Genomic DNA, 13,281 nt, shown 5'->3' on the forward strand with positions numbered 1-13,281 from the left:
AGGGAAATGAAACAAAGTCTAATGACAACGTTCATGGACCATTTCCTTGGTTATTGTGAGCAGGACACAGGAGTTAGACTGTCTCCAGAGAGAAGACAAGGCAGGCTTTGGAGCGCTGGCCCAGATTCCCCATGTAAAAAAGTGAATTGATGTAACCCTGAGGGACTGTAAAGATAGGATATCACTGGGAATGGAATGTGTATTGTATAAGCACACTTGCCGAAGTGAAACACAACAAACTTGTAGACGTTATGCTGCATCGTGTTGAGTTAAACTGACCACTTGAAATGAAGTGCTGTATCATTTTGTAAAACTAAACTCAAATCCTTTTCAATTAACTCTACTTAAAGGTATAGTGGAGGATCTTTCCGAATTTTAGATAAGACCCGCCCTCTCCACTTTTTGAATAAGTTTGATTGATTCACCAGAATGATTGACAATTAGGAGGACCAATAGTATAGGTGATCCACCCGGAAGTAAAAAATCCTCCATTATACCTTTAAGTTTGTGCAAATATAAATATAATTAAAAATGAATGTAATATGAACAAAAATAATTAATTACATTTATAAATTATATTATATTATAAAAATAAACCTAATACTATATTATATAATACTATACCTAATACTGTATACTAATATATTTGTAAGTACATACATATATAATTTAATGTATTTAAATATATATAATTATATTCAATATAATTAAATATAAACTAAAAACAAACCTAATTCCATTTAATTATATTTAAAACTAACCTAATTTTGCATTAGTACATGCATAATATTCCCTTAATTTTTACGACATTGTTTGTCTAGTAAAATTGGTTGCCCAAGGAGGACTGTGGTAGTTGAAGTATGTCCTGTTAAAAGTATTTTTGTATTCTGACCTTTCTTGCTGTGATGCCTGTAGTTTTGCTTTCTTTGGCAGACTACATGCTTGATGTGCCTTTGTGTTGGAGGATGATGTCAGCCGGGTTATTGGGAACACCTGCTGAATTACGCACAGTGCTGCCACAAGAGGGGAAAAAGGTTGAGACCTATCCCTTCTGTGAGTGCATCCAAGTACCATTGTGTGTGTTCATGCACACGTGTGCAACCCTGGAAACAGACACCCGGCATGGGTTCCAGCTGTCAAAGCGGCAGTGTGCTTCCTCTGCTTTCTGAACCATCCTTGTACCTCATTTCTCTTCCATCGCCTTTAATGCCTCTAATCAGAGGGTTTGAACTAGAGTGAAAGCCTTCATTTTATGAGGACAACACCCTCCATTGTGCCCTTTATGGCCTGGCATTTTTATTAAACCAAATACTCACATGGTGATCCGTCTTTGACTTAAAATGAATGGTTCAGCCAAAAAAAATTCCTTCATGACTTTCTTTCTTGGAACACAAAAGGATAAATGTTGATAAATGTACTGGCTACTCATTTCAAATGAAAGTAAATAGGGACCTAGACTGAATAACAAGAATAAAAAAAAGTAGTCATACAAACTTTTCTTATATATTCCATTTCTTCTGAAGTCATAGAATATCTTTCAATGTGGAACTTGAAGCCTTTATTTATCAATAATCTTCCCTTCTGTTGCATGTGACAATTGAGGAGGGAGCAGCCCGAATCCCCATTCACTTTGAATAAATGGAAAAAAGAATTATGAAATGTTTCATGGCCTACTTTTATGAAACTCATATACCCCTTTTCCACCAAGGCAGAGCTGGTGCTGGTTCGGAGCCAGAGCCTAGTTTCAAATCGGTTCTTTGTTTTTCCACCGCCAAAGCACCAGCTCCGAACCAGTAAAACTGGTTCTTAAGTAGCACCAAATCATTGCAGGGTCTAGAACGGAGCCAAGAAAGAACCGCTTGCGTCAGGGGCTGGGGGCGGGGTTACCGTGACCAACAAGACGAATAGAAACTTGTGACCGCCATTTTTAAATAGCAGCTAGTCGAGCTAATAGCAGCTCGATTATAATATCCGTCTATGTAAGTTACGGCGAGCTGCACGAACGCGTTGGATTCCGATGTATTTTTGCAAACCCATGAGCATCCATAGTATTGCAACGTCCGTTATTGTTGATGGCTTGTTCGAGATGCATCGGAGCGGCGAGGACCGATCGGAGCTGCGGGAGTGTTTGGAGAGCATATGACTCCTTGTGCTTTTAGATCGCTATCGCAGTGCTTTGATGTCATGCGGCGATCGATCTGCGAGAAGCCGATGCATCTCGAACAAGCCTGGCGTGTTTGTGTTTGGCGCTACCGCACTAGCGGTTGCTGGGCAACATGAGACGTATACAGTGACGTAAGATCTGGCTCTGTTGTGGCTCTCTAGCCGGTGGAAAGGCAAACCGGTTCTTAGTAAGCTCGTCAGTCGAACCAACTCTGAACCAGCTTTGGCTCTGGCTCTGAACCAGCACCCGGTTCTTGTTGGTGGAAAAGGGGTAATAGTGATTTTTGGTCATTTGACAGATTGACAGTCATTATTTTGAGGGCGCTTTCACACTAGCACTTTTGGTGCGCACCGGGTTCGAATGACGTCAGAGTTCGGTTCGTTTGGATGATGTGAACGCTGTCTTCCGAACTCGGGTGCGCACCCGCGAACCGTAGCCTACTCGAGTCCGCTTAAAAAGGGTGGTCTGGGGTACGGTTCATGTGAACTCAAGTACGGTTCGCTGCTGATATGAAAGCAATCGTACCAAATCGCGGAAGTGAACCGCTATTGATGACGTATAATGTGGTCGACAGGACAGTCGTCAGTCACACATGCGTCACTTTCAAGATGAGCGAAAGGGTTTACTTTGGTCATCATCAGAAGAAATTGAAACCTTGTTAGATGCATGGGCTGATGAAAACATAAAAACGCAACTGGAAAACACATAAAAATGCTGAAATTTTCAAAATTTTGCAGCAGACAGACGTGTGTTTCTTTATCTTTTCTATCCATTTTGACGCCTTTTCATTCATCGCGGTTACCAAGCAACACGATTACAACGTATCGCGGTTCGGATACAAATAATATAATAGGCTTGTTTGAGATGCGCCTCGCCTCGCCTGAAATGTAGGCGAGAGTAGGCGGCTGCAGTGAGAGGAGGAGTGAAAAAAGCGCAAGCAAGCCGGACAGTTCTCTCTTCTCGCAGTGGATCTGACACCTGTGAGATCAAAGATGGATATCGCGGGATTCACCGGATTCACGCTCGTGCACAGTGTTGCTAATAAACTGAATGGAATTTAAGTTCTGTTGCTTTTATATGAAAATAAATATAATGAACAAGACACCCAAAGTAGCATACTTATTTAATTCCATTCCAAATACATGTTTATCAGTCTTTTTTCTTTTTTTAAAAATAAAAATTACATTGCATAACCCAGAGAGATCGCACTGAGGTAGTTTGGGAATATTACCACATAACGTACACATAAAACATGATATCAGAGTTTTAAAATCAAACATTTTAAATAAGAGCAATACATCACGGTTGTTTAAACCAATTAACATCAAGCTGTGTCGTCAGCAAGTCGTTTCCCATCATGCTTCTGATCAGCGCAGTCGGTGGAGAGCAACTGCGCTCGACTGCAGAATCCGACAGGTGCGCCTTGCGCTCGCGAGAGATTTTTGACATACGTCAGCATGACATCAGAGCAAGGCGGACCGCACTCGGACACATTTCTAACCGGCATGCATCTCGCGCTGATCACCGGTGATCGATTCTGCGCAGATTTTGCTCATCTCAAACAAGCCTAATGTGAACACAGTCCATCGGGGGCATGGGGAGGGGGGGAGCAATCGAACTCAGATTCGGAACAGGCAATCGAGCCAAGTGTTAAAGCGCCCTCAGTATATATAGTCCTAATAGTTTGGAAAAATAAATAAATAAATAAATAAATAAAAATGCCTTGAAAACAAATACGCTTTCTTATACTGTCTGTCAATAGTTTAAGGTTTTATCCATAGACTGAATATACTAACTTTAATGATTTCCTCTCATGCTTGCTTATTTATTTATGAAGCAGTAACTGTTTTTACAGGAGTAATTTACTCCCTGAATTTATCCTTCACAAGCACTTCCATCCCCATCACCCTGCCCAAACTGATCCAAAAAAAAAAAAACACAATCCAACGAATAGTTATGTCTGGAGTGTGTGTTCTAATTCCTCAGCCTCCTTCAGACTGTATAGTCTCCCTTGTAGCGCTCAATGCGGCCGAGCCTGAGGGTGAAGTGGGAAGACTTTGTTTTGACACTGTGGAAAAGCAAGCTTTGTTCTTCCTTATCTTATTCCTCAGGGTTCCACTGTGCTCTCTCTCGCCACCCTGAGCGCAAAGCTGCAGACATGCACTCAGAAGTGGAAGCTTTCATGTGGCTGAATCGGCACACATGCACAGACCCCCCATCTCCAGCGAAGACTTGTAGCAATGGAGGCTTTTTCAAAATATTGTCTGGCTTTTGTTTTAGTATACGTTAGGAAAGTGTTGGATAATGGGTCTTTTCATGTGGCATTTGTTAAGACTGGCCCACATACTATGTGCTATAAAAATACCTGTGAGAATGTTTAATGATAAACTCCAAGAAGAATAGAGAACCCTTTTCATTCTAAAGCTAGTCGTCACATTTTACTCCAGTGAATTTTTCTCAAAGTAAGTTTGTAATTTAGGCTACTAGAAAAATTCGTATTACCTTTTTGTGCTATTTTGAGGAATCTTGCCACAAACCTGACAATAAAACAGCCTTTTATATAGGCTTTTCAGAGTTTGATATCAAAATGTTGTTTTGACCAAGAAATATTGTAATTGATAAATTCTATAACTATATCATAACATTTTGTTATTATAAAATGACAAATTGAAAAACTTTTTTGTAGTTATTGTCAACATTTTGATATTTTAAACATTTATGTTTATGCTAAATATATCACAGTTTTTAGTAATTTCTTCAATGTTGTAATTCCATGCATTTTCCCATTTGCATAGACGCATATTGTGCTGTCCTGAGGCAAAATATACAGTCACATGTCCATAGCAGGAGAGAAATAACTCCACAGGGAACCAGACCGGTTTTCATCTAATCCTATCAGATTTCTGAGAGAGGTGTGAAACATGAAGGGAGGGTAAAAAGAGGTCAGTATAAGCTCATGGCTATACAGAGAAGGGGTTAAAAACTGCCGGTCATATCCATTTTAGGTCAATGAGTTTTGCAAACCTCATGGATTTGGTACATAAATGAACTACCCAATTCATTTTTTTCTCTCCACCCTATAACATCAGTGATAAATAGCACAAATTCACACCCAAGCTTCCACTGACATTTTTCCTAAACATTTACAATGTGCACCAATGTCTCTTCACATTAAAAGGGAAGGTGTGCCACGACATCCCTTGGGGTGCATTTCCTAATTACCTTTGCTCCCCAAGATCATTTGTCAACAAATATAACATGCCAGACTGTAAAGTGCAAAAAAAACCTGAAATGAAATTGTTTAAACGCTTGACTGGAGTACTGAAATGGTTCCAGGGGCTTATTACTTACACCTTATTAGGAAAAAAAGCATTGAAGTTTTCAATGGGTAAAGTGATCTTGAGCGGAAAGATCAAGCCTGCATTACAAGCAGCCATTTTCTCTGTCTTTATAAAGAAAAAAAAGAAAAAAACACATACATGATGATGTTCTTAAGCTGCAGATTTCATCCACCCAAAAAGAGATTAGGGATCCTTTGATGGATTACATAAACAGAAAGGTTATGAGAAATATGTCTGTCTGTCTGTATTGTTGCGATGAATCATACCACAGGATGACTATGACCAATTGTTGAATATTAGGCATGTGCTTGAATTACAATCTTTTGTATAGTCTTTTGTATAACCTTTGTTCATTTATTTATTTTTGTTTGGGAATGAGATGTTGGTTGAAAAGTCTGTGACAGCGTCACTGTGTCTGTCTGATTCCAGAGGATAGACATAATACTAATGTGTGCAGTTACCAGTCAATCTTGTCTATTTATAATTTCCCATTTCTCTTATTTTGTTTCCGTTGCTGTTCTTTATATTATATACAGTATATGTACAGTAGCATTTTGTGGATTTTTTTTCCTGCTGTTCCAGTATGGAGCAATATGGAAAGACTGACCTGTCATATTTGAAGACAGGCCTGGGTTTTTGTGCCCCAGACATACTAATGGTCCAGACAAGAAGAAGTGACATTAGAGAATATTTCCATTAATTACTGTAATGTTGCTCTGTTATTTACAAAGGTCAATGAGCTAAACCAAATGCCTGTTTCTTTAATATAATATAACTGTTGAGTATGGTTTTTTTAGATTCTTTAAAGGGCACAGACAGTTCAGAAGCATTTATTATAAGCAAACTGCCAAACATTAATCAAATATAAAACCTAAAGGACATCATGCGATTTCTAATCAGCATTTAGTCTAATGGCTTACGCAAACCTCCCTGCAGAAAAGATGAAGGACGTTTTTTTTTTTTCTTGGTTTCTTACGAACGAGTAAATAAACATTATCCATTTTTTAAATCGTGGACCTCTCTAGACAAGTACAGTATTCAAAGATCTGGCATAAATGCTAATGCTAAAGAGATTTCAACACCTGTTTCTTTCGTCTTTCAGATCCTCCTGGAAGCATTTCCACCCTGAAACCTGCCAATAAAAACGTTTACTTGCAAGACATTGTCCATTTTAAGCAGAGAGCGTTGTTACGATTTTAATAGCAATTAGTGAGTGTGTGGCTGAGGAAATGATGTTAATTAAACAGCACAGCTGTGCGCTACGAGGGACATTTTAACTAACTAATGCTAATATTGTCAGCACACAAAAGCGTGCGGAGTGAGGCACACAGCATGTTCATTGTAATTTTCTGGTATAGTGAAGAAGAAAATGGTTTTCAATAGCAATTATAAAAAGAGTTTCATATAAATAGCAATTCACAAAAGTCTTTTTATTGCTAGGGCAAACTAAAGAATGTGCCCACTTATTATTGACATCTGTTGAATTTCCTTCCCAGTAAAGAGTCAGGGAAATCAGTGTATATCTAATGGGGAGAATTGTGTACTGTATTTTGCTAGAAGCAACAATAGTCCCATCCATTGTTCAACATGTAAACATATGTATTTTGTGGACTATTTGTTTTGTATGGGCGGTTGGTTTGCATGTGTTTCTTGTAGTTTTTGGATCTTCATACCTTTATTGCTGCAGGTTTTGGAAGGAAACATCAGTCGATTTCAAAATGCCATCACAATGCCTCGGTAATGAGGAAGACTAGGAACGGTGCCAACTAACAAAGTTAGCCGGCCTGTTTTATATTTCCCTCCATTATCAGCCTCAATAAGACCTGAGTGATTTCTAACAGGCCAATAAAAAAACACTCTATAAATCTGTCTAACTTTACCTTCAGCCGTTTCCCTCTGTCATTCCAGGGAGAGCATAAGCAATGCATTTCTCTTTGATGCGCCGATTCAGATCACTCGCATCGGCCTCCGTTTATTACTTGGCATTAAAGCTGTCGCAGGCAGATACACTCTGTATGAAATAAAGCATTGGTTTAAAAAAAAAAAGTCATTAAAATGTGTCAAAAGAACATGATATTGTGTCACAGTAACTTTCAGTAGGCCTAACCTGGCTGAAGAATACAATGGGGTCCAAAAGCCAGTAGTGAAATTCCATTACAAATTATGCCAGAATAATTCAAGTGAAAACTATGAATTTCATAATATTTTATGATAGTATTCGGAATGTTCCAAAGAGCCTTCCAACACAACAATGGCAACAAGAACATCTGACCTTTTTTTACATGAGTTTACATGACCAATGTGACAAATTTACTTATTTGATTAGCAACATAGAAATAGTGCAGAATCTGAAATAGTTCTTCATTGTACATCATAATGTCTCTATTTTTGGTAACTTCATTTCCAGGTTAAATAAAATTTTGTATCCTTTGTTTTTACCGTGATCTCAGATTTTATTCAAAAATGTTTTTACATACTGTACATAATTTAAATCTAATTATACATGTGTGTGCGTGTGCGCGGAAGCAGACAGAATGAAAAAATAAGAATAGTGCATGGGACATAAAAGAGCATGGAATTGCACCAGCAACTCAACTCAACTCACCAGCCTTGATTCTGCATTCCCTCCCCTCACACCACAAGTGGCTTTTATAACCTTGTCTTCTTCTAATTCAGCTGCCAGTAATTGGTAGCAATAATTACACAGGCACTCTCATTGGTATATGACGCAGGGTGTGCCCAGGGCAACAATAGGATGATCAACTCCTTCATCACCCATGGGAAACACTTAGGCCTACATCTCTCTCCAGCATAGGAAAGCACGAAAAAAACATAATAGCAGACATGTAACAGACAGCATATAGACGCTCCATTTAGGCTGCTTACTCATTTTGGGAACAAGCTCCTAACATTCTAAAAACATTCCTTTTAAGTTTTAGTTTTACAACCATAAACTAACATTCCCAGAACGTTCTGGGAACCAGAAATCGTTGGGTGGGTCCTCCCTGCTTCCCTAAAGGTAAATCTTTAAAATGCAGGGAAAATAGAAAGCCTTGCTGAAGTAGCAAAATCTTTAAAGAATGAAAACATTAGTCTGGCTTGCCGCCTTCTATGAGGCTTATGCGGGGGGAAATGATAGTGTCGGAATGCAGTATACAACAGAATGATAGAAAAGCATGCAAGGGTGACTGATGCAGTAGTCAGGAGTCTATTATCAGCTTCGTGGATAAGGTTAATGCTGTGACAGTGAATAGGGGCATGAATCTTCTCAAAAGGTCAATCATATTCAGCATTGCTTTTCATATTTTATTTATATTGCTTACAGTTTGATGGCTGGGAGGTCATGTGGCACTTACTAAATATTTTACCTTATTTTGTAATGCTATTTAAGCCTATGAGCCAAAGCTGTTAAACTCGATCCAAGGATCAGGAAGACAAAGCTTTGAAATACAGACGGCAGACAATTCAATGACTCAGTGTGCAATACCCATTAAATCAACCAAGCTCAACATATATATCTCTGTGGGGAGATTCATAAGCTATTTCGAGCAGGAGCAATTATGAGAATAGTGTGCACTCTGACTCCCCTGTCTCACTGTTCTTAAATTGATTTGGTTCATTATGGAACCTACGTAAACATCCAGCATATTTAGATGAAACAGCCTGCTGAGTGAGTGTTTAGTCACTCTTGGATTGGCCAATGTTAATTGGTTGTGGGCTGTGGGGGATTTTCTTTCTTCTTTTTTTGGAGGGGGGAATGCTGAGTCATCCACAGGTAAATTGCAGGGGTATTGGTCAATTCAGAGAGTAAAACAAGTCTGTTCTTGTTGATTAAACATTAACAAACATCAGGCAAAAATCACCACCAATGCGGTCTTAATGCTCCATTTCTCTTTAAAATGGCACCTAGCACCAATAAATGGTTAATCATTAGTAAAAAGAGCTATCATTTAGGAAGTTGAGTAAATACTACAGGCTTGAGAGGCTTCCTGGAATGTGAGGAATGTTCAAGTTCCTGTACACAAAGAATTAAAATGTTAGCTGGAATTACAGCTTCTGGAGTAGGCTATTATTGCATTGAAGCCAAGCATTATACAAAGTTAAATCCGAGCCTCGATTTTAATTGACTGAGCAGTGTTCCAAAAGGGTTTTGTTTTTCCTGTATCACTTGTCTGTGTCAGTCTGTGCATCATTGGTGGGTATTTTCAGTAACTCTTTATGAAGGTTACATCATTATGCCAAGTGAATGACACAATCTGTAAATAAGTCATTGAGATTATTTCAACAACCCTGATTCATTCAGGAATAAAACAACTGATCTCATTTGTGAATGAATCATGACCAATGAGTCAGCGTCCAGGACCGAAACAGTCTAAAACTGAATTTTTCAAAAGTGAAAGCTATATGGCGGGTTACAGAACTACAGGTTGGGGGTGGGTGCTAGAAACAAGGCTAAAGTGGTTTACAGAACTTGTATGAGACGCACCACGTCTTTAAAATTACAAAACATTATAATGCATTATAAGTGTCCCAAATCCTTGTTAATTTATGATTTTGGATCATCTGGATTTTTTTTAGAGCGAGATCTTGGTTCTCCCACAATTCTGAAAACAAAACATTATGCCAAAATTTACACTGTAAACGGCCGTAGGCTACACACCGGGACGAATATCGGCGCGCGTTATTCGCCAGCGTTTTTCAACGCGTTTTTTGTGTTCACACCCAAGCGATTTTCGCTGACGATGAGCCGAGTGAACATGCAAATTCATTCCCTGACATTAGATGGCGCTTAATACCACTCCATAACAGTTCTCTTTTATCAAGATTTTTGTAGTCGCTGTCGCGTTTGTCATATAGTTCTTTATGTTCCGACACCAACGATTCATCTTGCCTTGCATCCTCGTCTTATTTCTTCCCGGCGGTGTAGACGCTACTTGGCGTATATCTTCTTCGCCGTTACACGTATTTGTGCTCGGCAAGACCGTTTTGTGTTTGAGCGCCCCCAAGTTGTGTTTTACTGTAACTTCAGAAGCTCCAGACACGTGAGCAAAAGCACCAATCTCATTGGTCGGATAGTTTTTGACGCGGCGCGTCAAACCAAAAAAACGAACCCGAGGCGTTTTTTAAAAAATGACGCTTTTACGCGTGGCGTTTTTCGCGTCGGTGTGCACACTCATTGGCGCCCTTTGTTTAGTCACGAGGCGTTAAACGTCGGCGAATATCGTGCGCGAAATTCGTCCCGGTGTGAACAGGCCTGGTGTAAAGGTGGCACAGAAGGGCTTCTGAAGTGGCAATTAGGTGTCTTTACACAGACTGTTGCTGCTAAGAGGTGGAATAAATGCATTTAAACAGCTATTTTAATAGTATACATTTATATTAGGGGCTAAAGGTCAGACTAGGAATAATTTAGTTTGGCTTTTATGCAGCAGGCCTACGTCTTTAAACAGATTTTTTAGCAATCCCGGTGTTTAACGATGTCACGCGTGACCTTTCAACCTGTTGACGTAATGCGTGGAACATCTCAGAGATGGTAATTTTATTTATTTATTTATTATTATTTTTTAAATGACAGATCGTTTCGCTAGATAAGACACTTATTTCTCGACTGCGATCGTGTCGAGCCTTTGAAGCTGCATTGAGACTGACACCTGTCAAACACTGACATATTTTCCTCAAAAACCTTCATTTCTTTTCGACTGAAGAAAGAAAGACATGGACATCTTGGATGACATGGGGGTGAGTAAATTATCAGGAATTTTCTTTTTTAAGTGAACTAATCCTTTAACTACCTATTTGACACTTAAATAGTCCATAAAGAGATCGTAAAACTAATCCATATGAATTGAGTGGTTTAGTCCAAATTTTCTGAAGAGACACGATTGCATACGCTGAACAGATATAATTTATGCTTTTATTCACATATCGTTAAATATTCATCAACGCACACAGTTATGATAAATGGAAGCTCATGTTTGCTTGACATGCAAGAACCAAGGAGGTTTGTTCGGTTGAGCCTCTGTTTATGTTCGCTGATCAATGTCTATGTAAATAAAAGACTAAATTCAATCTTTTGAATTTAGATTTACAGAATATTAACTTTTTGAAGTGTCAAAGTGTGTAGAGAACAGAACTGGCTCAGATTTTATTAAAAATATCCTAATTTGTGTTCCCAAGATGAACGGAAGGCTTACAGGTTTGGAACGGCATGAGGGTGAGTAAATAATGACAGCATTTTCATTTCTGGGTGAACTATCCCTTACTTAGTTCATCTAAAGTAGCCCTCGGCCTACTTTTGTATGTTATATTTCTACCAGACCTCAAAAGTTACCTGTGCCCAGGCCCGGGTGGCCCTCCGCTTCTGTCATCCGTGTTCTACGAGTGTTAGTATGAATGTAATTATTAATACCAACACATATATCTATAATTTAATTATTATAATTTATAATTATAATTTAAAATATTATAATAAAATAATATAAAAACTTGGAATGTATAGGCTATAGAAAATGTAATTTTAAAGTGTCTAAATAGGTGACAGTGTGTTGATTGAACATAATATAGAGTATTGTGCTGTAGAGACGGCCAAATAGCAGCAGCAGGCTTGGGATACTCAATGTCCAAAATGTACAATAATTTAAAGCATGCATCAACTGCTTGTAAAGACGGTCTTGCTTCAGTGCCATTCCTCCCACAATGACGAAGGCTTGATTTTATCCCAAAACTGCAGGACATGAGGGAATTGCCTCCATTGCTCCTCCTCCTCCAACTACTGAATGATATTTGTTCCAACCTTTAAACAGAAATTTAAAATGGTAAATATGCACACACACATAGGATAAAAAAATACCCCAAAATGCCCACTTTGTAAAGCAATGAAGGAAGGATAGCTGGCAGGGTTGTAATGCAACATGTCCAAATCTCTAAACAAGAAAGGAAAAGGGGGCACTTTTGAAGCATTTTTGTAAGCCATGGTAGCAGTCTTTCATTTGACTTCTTACTGTTGTAATAATGGACTAATGTCTGTAATAAATCAATTTGATTGGCAGTGTTACAAGAGTGGTGGTTTGCATCATTACAGACAGGTGTGGGGATTTTTTTAACTCTTTCTGCATGTTACATTGTTATGTTAGCGGGTGGTAATTTGAGTGAATCAATGATTCAGTGAATGATGTAGTGAATAAGTGTAATTTGTTGTATAAAAGCAATATCACACTCGTAATTGTGCTGTTAGACTCTATATCAGCAGGCTGTGGTTACCTGTGGCCTCATTCCTGATATAGAGTTTCATCACACTAGAAACACTGAAAGTGACATTTATGTGTCTTTATAGAGTAATTACAAATGTATACTTCGATTCTGAGATAGGTCAGAGCTAGAATAATTTAGTCTGACTTTTATGCTGCATTGCAGTTGATACATGCTTTACATTTTGGACAATGAGTATCCCAAGCCTGCTGCTGCTGTCTGTCTACAGCACACGGTACTCTGTTCAGTCAACACACTGTGACCAATTTAGACACTTTACAATTACATTGTCTGTACTAGCTTTGTTCTGATTAACTTTATTAACCAATAACTTAATTGTATAGAAGTGTTCGCAACTTTAAATGTAATGGAAATAAATCATTTATATTTCAATCAATATATTTGTAAGTTGTATATTATTGCTATTATTATTATTATTATATAAATAATACATGTATGAATAATACAAAATTAAATTAATAATAATAACAGAATGATTAAAGAACAAATTAGTTATTTTATAACCCAATT

Source organism: Squalius cephalus (assembly GCF_949319135.1).
Source record: "Squalius cephalus genome assembly, chromosome: 6".
Classification (NCBI taxonomy): Eukaryota; Metazoa; Chordata; class Actinopteri; order Cypriniformes; family Leuciscidae; genus Squalius; species Squalius cephalus.